Source organism: Symphalangus syndactylus, chromosome 6, assembly GCF_028878055.3.
Source record: "Symphalangus syndactylus isolate Jambi chromosome 6, NHGRI_mSymSyn1-v2.1_pri, whole genome shotgun sequence".
NCBI lineage: Eukaryota > Metazoa > Chordata > Mammalia > Primates > Hylobatidae > Symphalangus > Symphalangus syndactylus.
This window is the reverse complement of record NC_072428.2, coordinates 83,124,150-83,136,249: the sequence shown is the minus strand read 5'-3', so window position 1 is coordinate 83,136,249 and position 12,100 is coordinate 83,124,150.

Sequence of the window (12,100 nt, the reverse complement as noted above, 5' to 3'; positions counted from 1 at the left end):
ATATTAACTTTTAGCTTAAATGCTCTACGGTTAGCAAATATAATTTAAATCATTTGCATTATATTGAGTCTGCTTTCTGACCCAAGATATAATTAATTTCACAAAACTTCTATGTGTATTTAATGAGTGGTCTAACAATGGAGGATGCAAAGTTGAATGTAAGTCAATTACGTTGAGATTGTTTCAATGTAATGGTCAAGTTTTCAATATTTTGATAGGTTTTATGTCTACATGTTCAGTAAGTTCCTGAGAAAGGTGGTTAAATTCACCCACAATGATTATGTTTTTCTATCGTCTTTTTAACTCTATCAATTTTTATTTCATCAATTTCTAGGCTATGCAATTAGATAAAGCTTTAGAAAATTATACTTTCATGGTGAACTTAATTAGTGATCATTATTAAATGTTCCTCTTTATCTCTAGTAGTGCTTTTGCCATAAAATCTGTTTTTTTCTAATATTAATATAGCAACACTGGTTTCTTTTGGTTAGTGTTTCACGGTATAACTTTTTCATCCTTTTATTTACAAGCTGTTTATATAGTAGATGTGTCTCATAAATACAATAAAAATGCTTTTTTTTTTGAGACGGAGTTTCGCTCTTGTTGCCCAGAATGGAGTGCAATGGCGGATCTCGGTTCACCACAATCTCTGCCTCCCGGGTTCAAATGATTCTCCTGCCTCAGCCTCCCGAGTAGCTGGGATTACAGGTATGCGCCACCATGCCCAGCTTATTTTGTATTTTTAGTAGAGACAGGGTTTCTCCATGTGGGTCAGTCTGGTCTCGAACTGCTGACCTCAGGTGATCCACCTGCCTTGGTCTCCCAAAGTGCTGGGATTACAGGCGTGAGCCACAGTGCCTGGCCAAATGCATTTTTTAAATTATATTTTCAGAGAATTGATAGAAACTACCTGGAGTAAAATAAACTTTTCAAATTCATTCATCGTATTTATTAATAAACATTAGGGACTATTTATGTAGCACATACTACATTCCTAAAATGTAATGAACTGTTTATCACATTTGTTTTTACAGCTTTGAATTTTATTTAGTCTTCAATCAGTTTTTACTTTTAGGAAAACATATTTGCCTCATTAGCTCATTTTACAACTTTGATAGTTCTTAATTATTTCGCCTTTACTGATTTATGCAGAACATTAAATTCATCACTGTGTCTACATGCTATAGTGGTGGCAGTGACTTATAAAGCCAACGTAACACAGATTTAGGAGTCAAATTCTGTTTCTCCACTTATTAGTTGTGTACCCCTGGGCAGATTATTTGACCTCCTTATGTTTTAGTTTTCTCACCTATAAAATGGGGTAGACAATAATAATACCAACTTCATAGGGTTGTTTCAAAGATTAAACAAGCTAATATATAAAAAGTGCTTAGGACACTACTGGACACATAATAAGCACTCTATAAATATTACATAAAGCAAAGAAATTGTAATAATATTATAACACTCTCTTAGCTATTAAACCTACTTTCATTAGGTCTTTAAGGATAATTGTTAGATTTCAACATCAACCTTGTTTTCTGGGTCAATTTTCTGCCATGCCTACACATATGGAACTTCTGTCAACACACTTGGATATCTCTGTGCCTTTGTATATCCTGTTCCCCTGGCATGAATATCATATTTTGTCTCTTACATCTAAGAATTCCTCTTCAACCTCCAAGATCCAACTCATTATTAAATTCCCTCTTTAAATTCCTGGATCTGTGTTAGCTGAATAATTGCTATGCACATGTAATTATTGAGCATTTGAAGTGTGGCTAATCCAAACTAAGGTGGACTGGAAGTACAAAATGCATCCCAGATTTCAAAGCCTTAGCTCAAAAAAATAAAATAAAATAAAAGAATATAAACTAGCTCATTAATATTTATATCGATTACATGTTGAAAGGATATTTTGGATATATTGGATTAAATAAAAGTATTATGAAATGTATTCACCAACTTCTTTCCTTTTGATATCACTACTAGAAAATTTTAAATTACATATATAACTCACATTGTAATTTTATTGAACAGTGCTGGCCTAGACAAATCAGCTTCTTCCCATCTATGTGCTCCCACAGAACTTAATGGGCCTATTTCTATACATCAGATATTATATTTTAATATTTTTCTTTTACTTTGGTGCTCTTCTACCAGATTACTATTCTTTCAGGGGCAGGGTCTGTATTTTATTCATTATTAGATTTCTGACATATCACTGATGTCGTGACCCATAGTGAGTGCTCAATAAATATTTGTTGAATAATACTGATAACATATTGTGTATGTTTCAGTAAAAACTAGTAAACAAGTTAAGCTCATAATGTGGCTAGAGAAGCAGAACAACCATATGTTATAACGACGATTCTATATGCAAAATAATAGCTCCTCAATTATATGTACAGATTGAAGTTAGGATAGAATTCCTTGAAGCCTATGGAACTAATAAAGTATGATTGTCCCAAAAAAACTGGCTCACATAAACAGAAAGCACAGAAAAGAGGTACGTTCTTGGGCATTCAGCAATAAACCAGAAAAAAATCTCTGGAAACAGTTGGTAACCACCCCATTCTACTACCACCTCTCATTTCTCTCTCAAGAGATATAAAAAACATTATTGATTTGTAGACTCTTAGAATAGCATTAGATCCTTTGTTTAAGATAAACAATCTGTGTTCTTTTAATCTTTTCTAAAGCATCGTATTTCCCAAACCTTGTGATCACTATCAATGTAATTCAATGTAACAAGCTTTCTCATATCTACGAGACACTGTGCTAAGTGCTATGGAAGACATACAATAAAGACAGGTGTCTAGCTTCAATAAGTTAATAATACCTAATGTGAAATGGACATAAAAACTAACCCCAAACCAAAGCAGATAAAAGAGTGATAGCTTTGTAGTATAAATTAACAACTATAAGCATGCAAGAGAGAAAAGAAGGTGGAGGAAAGAATGGAACAAAGACCTGATACCCTATAATTTGAAGCTCCTAAGACAAAAATAAACTTTGAAGAGAATCTCTTTAGTAAGGGCTTACCTCATTTTATTATGCCTCACTGTACTGTGCTTTGCATATGTTGTGTTTTTTACAAATTGATACTTTGTGTCAACTCTGCACTAAGCAAATCTATTGGCGCCATTTTCTTCCAACACCATGTGCTCATTTCCTGTCTCTGTGTCACACTTGTTGGCAATTCTTGCACTGTTTCGGACTTTTTCATTATGATCATATCTGTCATGGTGATCTGTAATTAGTGATCTTTGATGTTCCTAGTACAATTGTTTGGGGGCACCACAAACTGTGCCCATGTAAGATGGCAAACTTAATTGATATGAAGAAATTTTAGTGGTCTGGATAAAAGATCAAACCAGCCAAAATATCCCGTTAAGCCAAAACCTAATCATGGGCAAACCTCCTACTTTCTTCAATAATATAAAGACTGAGAGAGGTACAGAAGCTGCAGAAGAAAAGTTTGAAGCTAGCAGAGGTTGGTTCCTTAGGCTTCAGGAAATACGCCATCTCCATAAAATAAAAGGTGAAGTAGTAAGTGCTGATATAGAATCTGCTACAGGTTATCTGCAGATTTTTTTCATGTTTCTTCATGTCTGCTAACACAATATCCATTTTGCAGCCCATAAATCAGGAGTAATTTTGACTTCAAGTTTTACGATTTAATAAGTATATTGTGTAATGTTACAGCTGCCATAGATAGTTATTCCTCTGATGAATCCGGACAAGGTGAGTTGAAAACTTCTGGAAAGAGTTTACCATTCTAGATGCCATTAATAATGTTTGTAATTTATGAAAGGAAATCCAAATGTCAACATTAACATGAGTTTGAAAGTTTATTTCAACCCTTATGGATGACTCTGAGAGGTTCAAGACTTTAATGGAGAAAGTATCTGCAGATGTGGTGGAAATAGCAAGAGAACTAGAATTAGAAGTACATCCTCAAGATATTACTGAATTGCTGCAATGTCACGATCAAACTTGAATTGATGAGGAGTTGCTTCTTATGGATGAGCAAAGAAAGGGGTTTACTGAGATAGAATCTACTCATGGCAAAGATGCTGTCATCATTATCGAAATGACAACAAAAGATTTAGAATATTACATAAATTTAGTTGATAAAGCAGTAGCAGGTTTTGAGGGGATCAGCTTCAATTTTGAAAGAATATCTACTGAGAATAAAATGCTATCAAACTGCATCATATGCTACAGAGAAATATTTCGTAAAAGAATCAAAGCATGCAGCAAACTTCATTGTTATCTTATTTTAAGAAATTTCCACAGTTATTCCAAAGTTCAGCAACCACCACCCTAATCAGTTGGCAGCTACTAACATGGAAGCAAGAGCCTCCACCAGCAGAGATGATGACTCACTGAAGGCTGAGGTGACCATTAGCATTTTTTAGCAACAAAGTATTGTAATTAAGTTCTGCACATTGTTTAGACATAATCCAGTTGTACGTGTTACAGACTACAATACAGGGTAAACATAACTTTTATATGTTCTGGGAACAAAAAAATATGTGTGACTGCCTTTACTGCAATACTCACTTTATTGCAATGGTCTGAAACCAAACCAGCAATATCTCTAAACTATGCCTATATTAAAAAAAATTATTTTAAAATAGAGAAATTTATATCTGAAACACTTCCTTCCTCAAATCACTTTTTGGGATCCTCAGAGTATACATTGGTATCCGCTTTGGTGACCTCTCTGACTTTGTCCATTGCCAGGTATTCTGACTTCCTATGAAAAGCCAGTTCTTTTATTAGAAGTCTTAGAAAACAGAACCATTTACAAGAACCAATTACATGTTTAATTTTCAATAGAAAATTTTTAACTATAGGACACTATATTTTAAAATAGATTCACACTCATACCCTTCTGCAAACGAGTTTTGCCTTTGATAAAATAACAAAATAGTCTTTTTAGTTTCTCTGATTGGATTGTCAGTTGTCAAAATGACAACTCTTTTAACCTCCCTGATCTCAAATTGAAGGTTTCCACCAACTGCAGTTGCAAAGAAACATATTCAAAACACAGATTGCATACTAAAGAGGAGCAAGTGATAGAGAACCTATTGTGTAGCAGTATTCTCTATGTTATATTGTGCTATTTCAAATGTAAATGTCTTTGCGACCTCTCCCTTTATTTTAGCAATATATAAAGACACCATATTTCTAATTCTGCAAAAAAGAGGGGTGATTTCTATAAGAACGCAAGTTTGTGATGGTTTGCTGGTTTTTAAAGAAGGATTACTATGAACTGAATGTTGTGTCTTCTCTAAGTTCATATGCTGAAGCCCTAACCCTTAATGTGATAGTATTTGAAGGTAGGGCCTTTTGGAAGTAATTAGGTTTAGAGAAGTTCATTAGGATGGGGCTCCCATAATGGGATTTATGTTTTTAAAAGAAGAAAAAGACAAGATTCTCTCTGTCATGTGAGGACATGAAGAGAAGGCATCGAATCAAATTTGTCAATACCTTAATTATGGACTTCCTAACCCCCAGAACTGTGAGAAATCAATGTCTGTTTGTTTAAGACACCCAGTCTGTGATATTTTGTTATAGCAACCCAAGCAGACTAATGCAGGGATGTACGAAACCCCGCAAAACAGATTACCCAGCAGAAGAACTCTAACCTTTACTCAACTACATCCCTTTCTCTTTCTTGCAGCAGTAAAAATTCCTGAAGTCAGTTGCCTTAGTGGGCATATATACTAGACTCCTTTCAGTGCAGATTGGAATATTATATACCTAAGAATTTAGTTTATTATTTGTCCTGGAAAAGCCCATGTAAAAGTTATACAATGGTTAACACAGCTTCTGTTAAGGATTAGTGTTATAAAGGAGATATAGGGAGGGAGATTGGAGGGTGTCATGGCTCTATTTAACATTGCAACAACTTATGCCAAGTGCTTTGCACAATGCCAAGCAGTAAGTAAGGAGCAAATCAGGATCCTTTATCTGTTACCTCCAGTCTAGTTTGATTGCACAACAGCTGCCATAACAATGTTGAGGCTACCCTTTCACCTTGCTTATATGCACTCATGGTGTGTGCATACACAGTAACTTACAACATATATATTGGTATTAAGCCAGCCACTGCTGTTTCAAAGATGATGGAACAACTAGAGTACTGCCCCAGAACAGCTTAGAAAGTCTCAGGTTAATGGCCGGGCGCGGTGGCTCACGCTTGTAATCCCAGCACTTTGGGAGGCCGAGGCGGGCGGATCACGAGGTCGGGAGATCGAGACCACAGTGAAACCCTGTCTCTACTAAAAATACAAAAAATTAGCCAGGTGTGGTGGCGGGCGCCTGTAGTCCCAGCTACTCGGAGAGGCTGAGGCAGGAGAATGGCGTGAACCTGGGAGGCGGAGCTTGCAGTGAGCCGAGACTGCGCCACTGCACTCCAGCCTGGGCGACAGAGCAAGACTCCGTCTCAAAAAAAAAAAAAGAAAGTCTCAGGTTAATAAGAAAAAAGGAGCTGTAAGGAGAAACATTATGATCTAATATAAATGCTATAAAATTATTTCAAGAAATGCTGTAGGTACCAGGATAGGGCATGAGGCATGTTACATACACTGCTTTGTATTCTAGTGATTGTGCGGATATGATTCCCCTACTGTACCATGACAGCCTCAAAAATAAGCATCATGCTTTATTCATGTATTAATTCAGTGAAATTATATGTAACATTGATCTGTCTGGGTGCTTGGTATGAGTTAAACTATGTCTTTATAATTTAGGAGCACACAGCCTAATAGAGGTGAGAGACATAAAAGTTTCTCATTTCAGTACACTGATTGAACATAGAACATTCGCAACATAGGAGACAGAATAATGTAGCATTAACACTTATTGAGCATATGAGACAGACACTATTCTATATTTGGTCTTAGCCAAAAGGCAAAGAAGCAATTGAGACAGACACTATTCTAATAACTTAACCCTGATTCACGTAATGCTCACAACCCTTGAGTAGCTATAATTATTAGCCCCATTTTACCAATGAGAACACTGAGGCAGAGAGAGTTTGCATAGTTTATCTAATGTCACAGATCTAATAAAGAGAAGATCTGGGACTTCACTATTTTTTAAATTGGGCTCAAAAACCACACTTTCAACTATCAAAATGTATTGCCTTTTGTGGCATATTAGTTAACGCTGGCCCTTAATGTCTTGTGGCACAGTTTTCCCCATCTATAAAATAATGATCAAAAATAATATCTTTCTAATAGAGATGTTACAAAGATTAGTTAAAATTATGCATATAATGTCTTTGGAACAGTATCTGGCATGTAGAGTATGTGGCCAATAAGTGTTCATTATTAATAATAAATATTTGTTTAATAGATGAAGAATTTATCTCAGGAAATCTTTTAAAGAAATAAACATTATCATCTCACCAGGACTACTTGCCTAAGGCTGTGGATCTGGACCAGATACACTCGTAAGTTTTCATCTAGCGCAAAGAAGCTTGTTGAATTGGGAACTTTGGGTGTCATGCAATAACCCAAGCATGAGCACTCAATATGAATGCCCCTGGGCTTTACCCTGTGCAGATTACATCAAGATTAAGTGCCATGTCTCTGCATCTGGAAAATATTATAGGTGCCCCAGCCATTATTTATAGCTTCAGAAAGTTTCCAATGTGATTGTCTATGACAAATACATCAATTCCAATGCTGTGATTATGCAGGCACCTAGCAGAGAGGGTTATGCAGTGTGTAATATTAGCACCTCTAAAGTCTCTTGGGGACACATTTAGAATAGTGAATTCTGTCATCTTGCAATACTTTTTCCACATCAGCTATGCTTCCTGTGCATGAATTCCAGGTAGCAGCAGACACTTTATTCAGAAACAATGCATGTGGACAATAATCCCATTAGTCTTCAAGATAGAGAATGAAAACCAAAAATGCACTGGAGTCAAAAATTTATGTTTTGAAGAGGCTAAGTGCTCAGGACAGTTGGAACTCATTTTATTTAATCTTAGAAAAATTAATTACTATGTTCAAATTACCTATTTCTAACACAAATAAAAAATCTTTCTCTTTCCCATAAACTATAGCTTCTTTTTTTCTAGTCTTCACTCACCCTTTTTTTTCAATGGACATGTTGAAGTTGTCAGAGACAAAACAGGAGGAAGATTTCCTATAAATGGAACCAACATTAGCATTGGAAATAGCTTCAGCATCTGCAGAAAGAGATTGATAGCCCTGTAACTCCTATCTGGGTGTCAAGATTAAGGCCATGAGATGAAGAGTCTCATACAAACATTTGTTATCTGTACCATTTCATATGATCTTTGCTGAAACCAACTGTGCAGCTACAGTCAGTATGTTCCAACATTCTATTTACAGTAGTCTTTACTACTGATCTCAATGTGAAGAATATTTACTTGATGATCTAAACTGGAAGAAAAATTAAATCCACCTGATCCAACTCTTTTTAAATTTCTTATTGTAGTAAAGAAAATGTATCTATCAACCATCTGATTCTGAACCTTATTGTAGAACCAGTGATAAGGCTCAGATGTCTCAACTCCTAGCCACTGCTATTTCCAAAATTATATTGCCCCCTTAATTTATTAAACTTTAAACTTTCATCTTGGTAATAAAAAGAGAATAATTCAAATTATAATAAAAGATAATTATGACACATATCAATGTTGCCTTTCAACATGCTAGTTAAATTAATGGAATTGGTATAAACAAATAATGCCATGGAAATACTTCAAGAAGTTCATAGTCACATATTTAAAACAACAATGTGAATTTTAAAAGACTAACAAGAATGTTACTAAAAAACATGAAATTGTGTAGACTTAAAACCCTTCTGTCAAGAATCAGTGCGATATCCAAAACATCACTAATGCTTGCTGTTGAGAGTGACTTCAGACTTCAATCAGGTTTGTAGATAATTAGAAGTACTTGACTCTCTCTGCTTACCTTTGGAAGGCAGAGTGAGGAGGAGATAATAAGAAACACTTTGACGACATGACAGGATAGATAGGTGAAAAATAGGGAACCAGAAACCCGTGTCTTTCATAGCTATTCTCAGCCAAAAAATTTTAAACCCAATTGAAAACTAGACCCCCAAAATCAACCAATGGCTCCACTAACAATATAGCTTTTTACCCTAAAAAATGAAAAAAGAGTGACAGAATCTGACCAAAACAACGCAAAATACTGTGGACTTGGAAAAACTCGTTTCATTAATAATCCCAAATATTAAAAAAGAAACCATAAAAACATGCATTCCTTTTGACGTGAATTAAGAAATTACCCAGAGAGAAAAAAAAAAACTTTGTGGATGAAAGTACATATTGCAGGATTATATCAATTTAATTTGTAAATGAGATATAACAGGTACACTGCAAAATATATGTAAGCATATATTTCAGTGAATTCTTAAGTATATACACATGAGATCACCACTCAGCTCAAGACACAGATTCCCAGCACCAGAACAGGGCTCTCCTATCTTTAATGTCAACAGCACCAACACACCCAGCCCCATCATCTCACCATTCTTCTCACTTCTATCACCATAGATTAGTTTTGTCTGTTTCTCAATTTTGTATAAGTTGAGTAAAATATAATTGTTGTATGATTCTTTTTATTCTACATTATATATGATTTGTAAGATCAGCTACGTGTGGTAGAAGTTTTTGTTTTTTTGTGTGGCATTCCATTGTATTAATATACTATAATTTATTCATCTACTCTCTGATGTACATTTGGGTCTCCTCCAGTTTTTCAATATTACATATTAAACTGCTGTGAAACTATCTTGTACATGTCTTTTGATTTCAGAATGCAACCGTTTCTCTGTAGTGTATATGTAAGAGTGAAATTGCTGGTTACATACTTAATTTTTATTATTTTTAATTTACATATAATAATTGTACATGTTTATGAAGTACAGTGTGATATTTTGATACTGTATAAAATGTGTAATGATCCAGTAAAGTACTTAGCATGCCTATCACCTCAAATATTTATCATTTCTGTGTATTAGAAACATTCAAAATACTCTTTTCTAGCTATTTGAAAATATAAAGTATTGTTAACTATAGGCATGCTACATTCTATAGAACACCAGAACTTATTCTTCCTACCTAGCTGTAATTTTGTATCCATTAGCCAACATCTCTCTATCCTCATTACCCCCTACCCTTCCTAGCCTGTAGTTACCACAATTCTACTCTCTACTTCTATGAAATCAATGCATTTAGCTTCCACATATGAGTGAGAACATGCAGTATTTGTCTTTCTGTGCCTGGCTTATTTCACTTAGCATAATATTCTCCAAGCACATTCATGTTGTCACAAATGACAGAATTTCATTCATTGTAACAGCTAAATTATATCTCATTGTGTAAATATACCACAAATTCTTATGCATTCATCAGTTGATGGACATAGGTTAATTTCATACTTTGGTTATTGTGAATAATGCTGCAATAAACATAATAGTTCAGATATCTCTTCAACATACTTATTTCCTTTCCTTTGCATATATACCCAGTAGTGGGATTGCTGAATAATGTGCTCCAGTTTCTTCAATACATTATGCTGGGAAAACTAGATATCCATATGCAAAAAAAAAAATGAAACTGGACCCCTACCTCTCACCATATACCTCCCAAAATGTTAACCAAGATAGACTAAAAATTTAAATGTAAGACCTCAAATTATAGAAATCCTAGAGAAAACCTAGGAAATACCCTTTGAACATCAGCTTCAGCAAAGGTTTTATGGCTAAATCCCCAAAAGCAATTGCAACAAAAACAAAAATTGACAAGTGGGACTTCTGCACAGCAAATGAAATTATCAACAGAGTAAACAGATAACCCATGGAACAGGAGAAAACATTCACAAACTATGCATCTGACAAAGGTCTAATATCCAGAATCTACAAAGAACTTAAACAAATCAACAAGCAAAAAACAACTCTATTTTAAAAAATGGGCAAAGGATATGAACAGACACTTCTCAAAAGAAGACATCCAACTAGCCGATAAACATATGAAGAAATGCTCTATGTCACCAGCCATTAGGGAAATGCAAATCAAAACCACAATGAGATACTGTCTCCACTAGACAGAATGGCTAATTATTAAAAAGTCAAAAAATAACGGATGCTGGCAAGGCTGCAGGGAAAAGGGAACACTTACACAGTTGGTGGGAATGCAAATTAGTTCAGCCACTGTGGACAGTAGTTCAGAGATTTCTCAAAGAACTTAAAACACAATTACCATTTGATCCAGCAATCTCATTACTGGATATATACCCAAAGAAAAATAAATTGTTCTACCAAAAAGACACATGCACTCATATGTTTATCTTAGCATTATTCACAATAGCAAAGACATGGAATTAACCCAGGTGTTCATAAATTATGGACTGGAAAAAGAAAATGTGGTACATATACACCACGGAATACCACATGGCAATATAAAGAAATAAATCGTGTCCTTTGCAGCAACATGGATGTAGCTGGAGGCCATTATCCCAAGCAAATTAATGCAGGACAGAAAACCAAACACCACACATTCTCACTTATAAGTAGGAGCTAAATCTGGGGTTCTCACGGACATAATGATGGGAACAATAAACACTGAGGACTACTAGAAGGCTAGGAAGGAAGGATCATCCATATTCCACACCTCAGCATCATGCAATATACTCATGTTACAAACCTGCATATGTATACCCCAAATACAAGATAAAAGTTGGAATTAAAATAAAGGTCATAAGTCTATTATAATGTTTACAAAATGAAACGTAAAAATCAGTAAAAAAAAAATTTAAACTAAATGAAGCCTCTCCACCAACACACATTAACATTTTCAAATAACTGACGATGGAGCAAAAAGAATAACTGAGCTGATTAAAGAATATAAGATCTCTGAAGAGATATGTACATCATTAATATGCTTTACAGAGGTTCTTTCTATCCCTACTGTATCAAATTCTGGTGGCCACTGGACTGCTAGTGTACTTACATTTTTCATTAAGTAACACAAAAAATTTTTGTAGGATAAAAAAATGTTAAAACCTGAAAAATATGT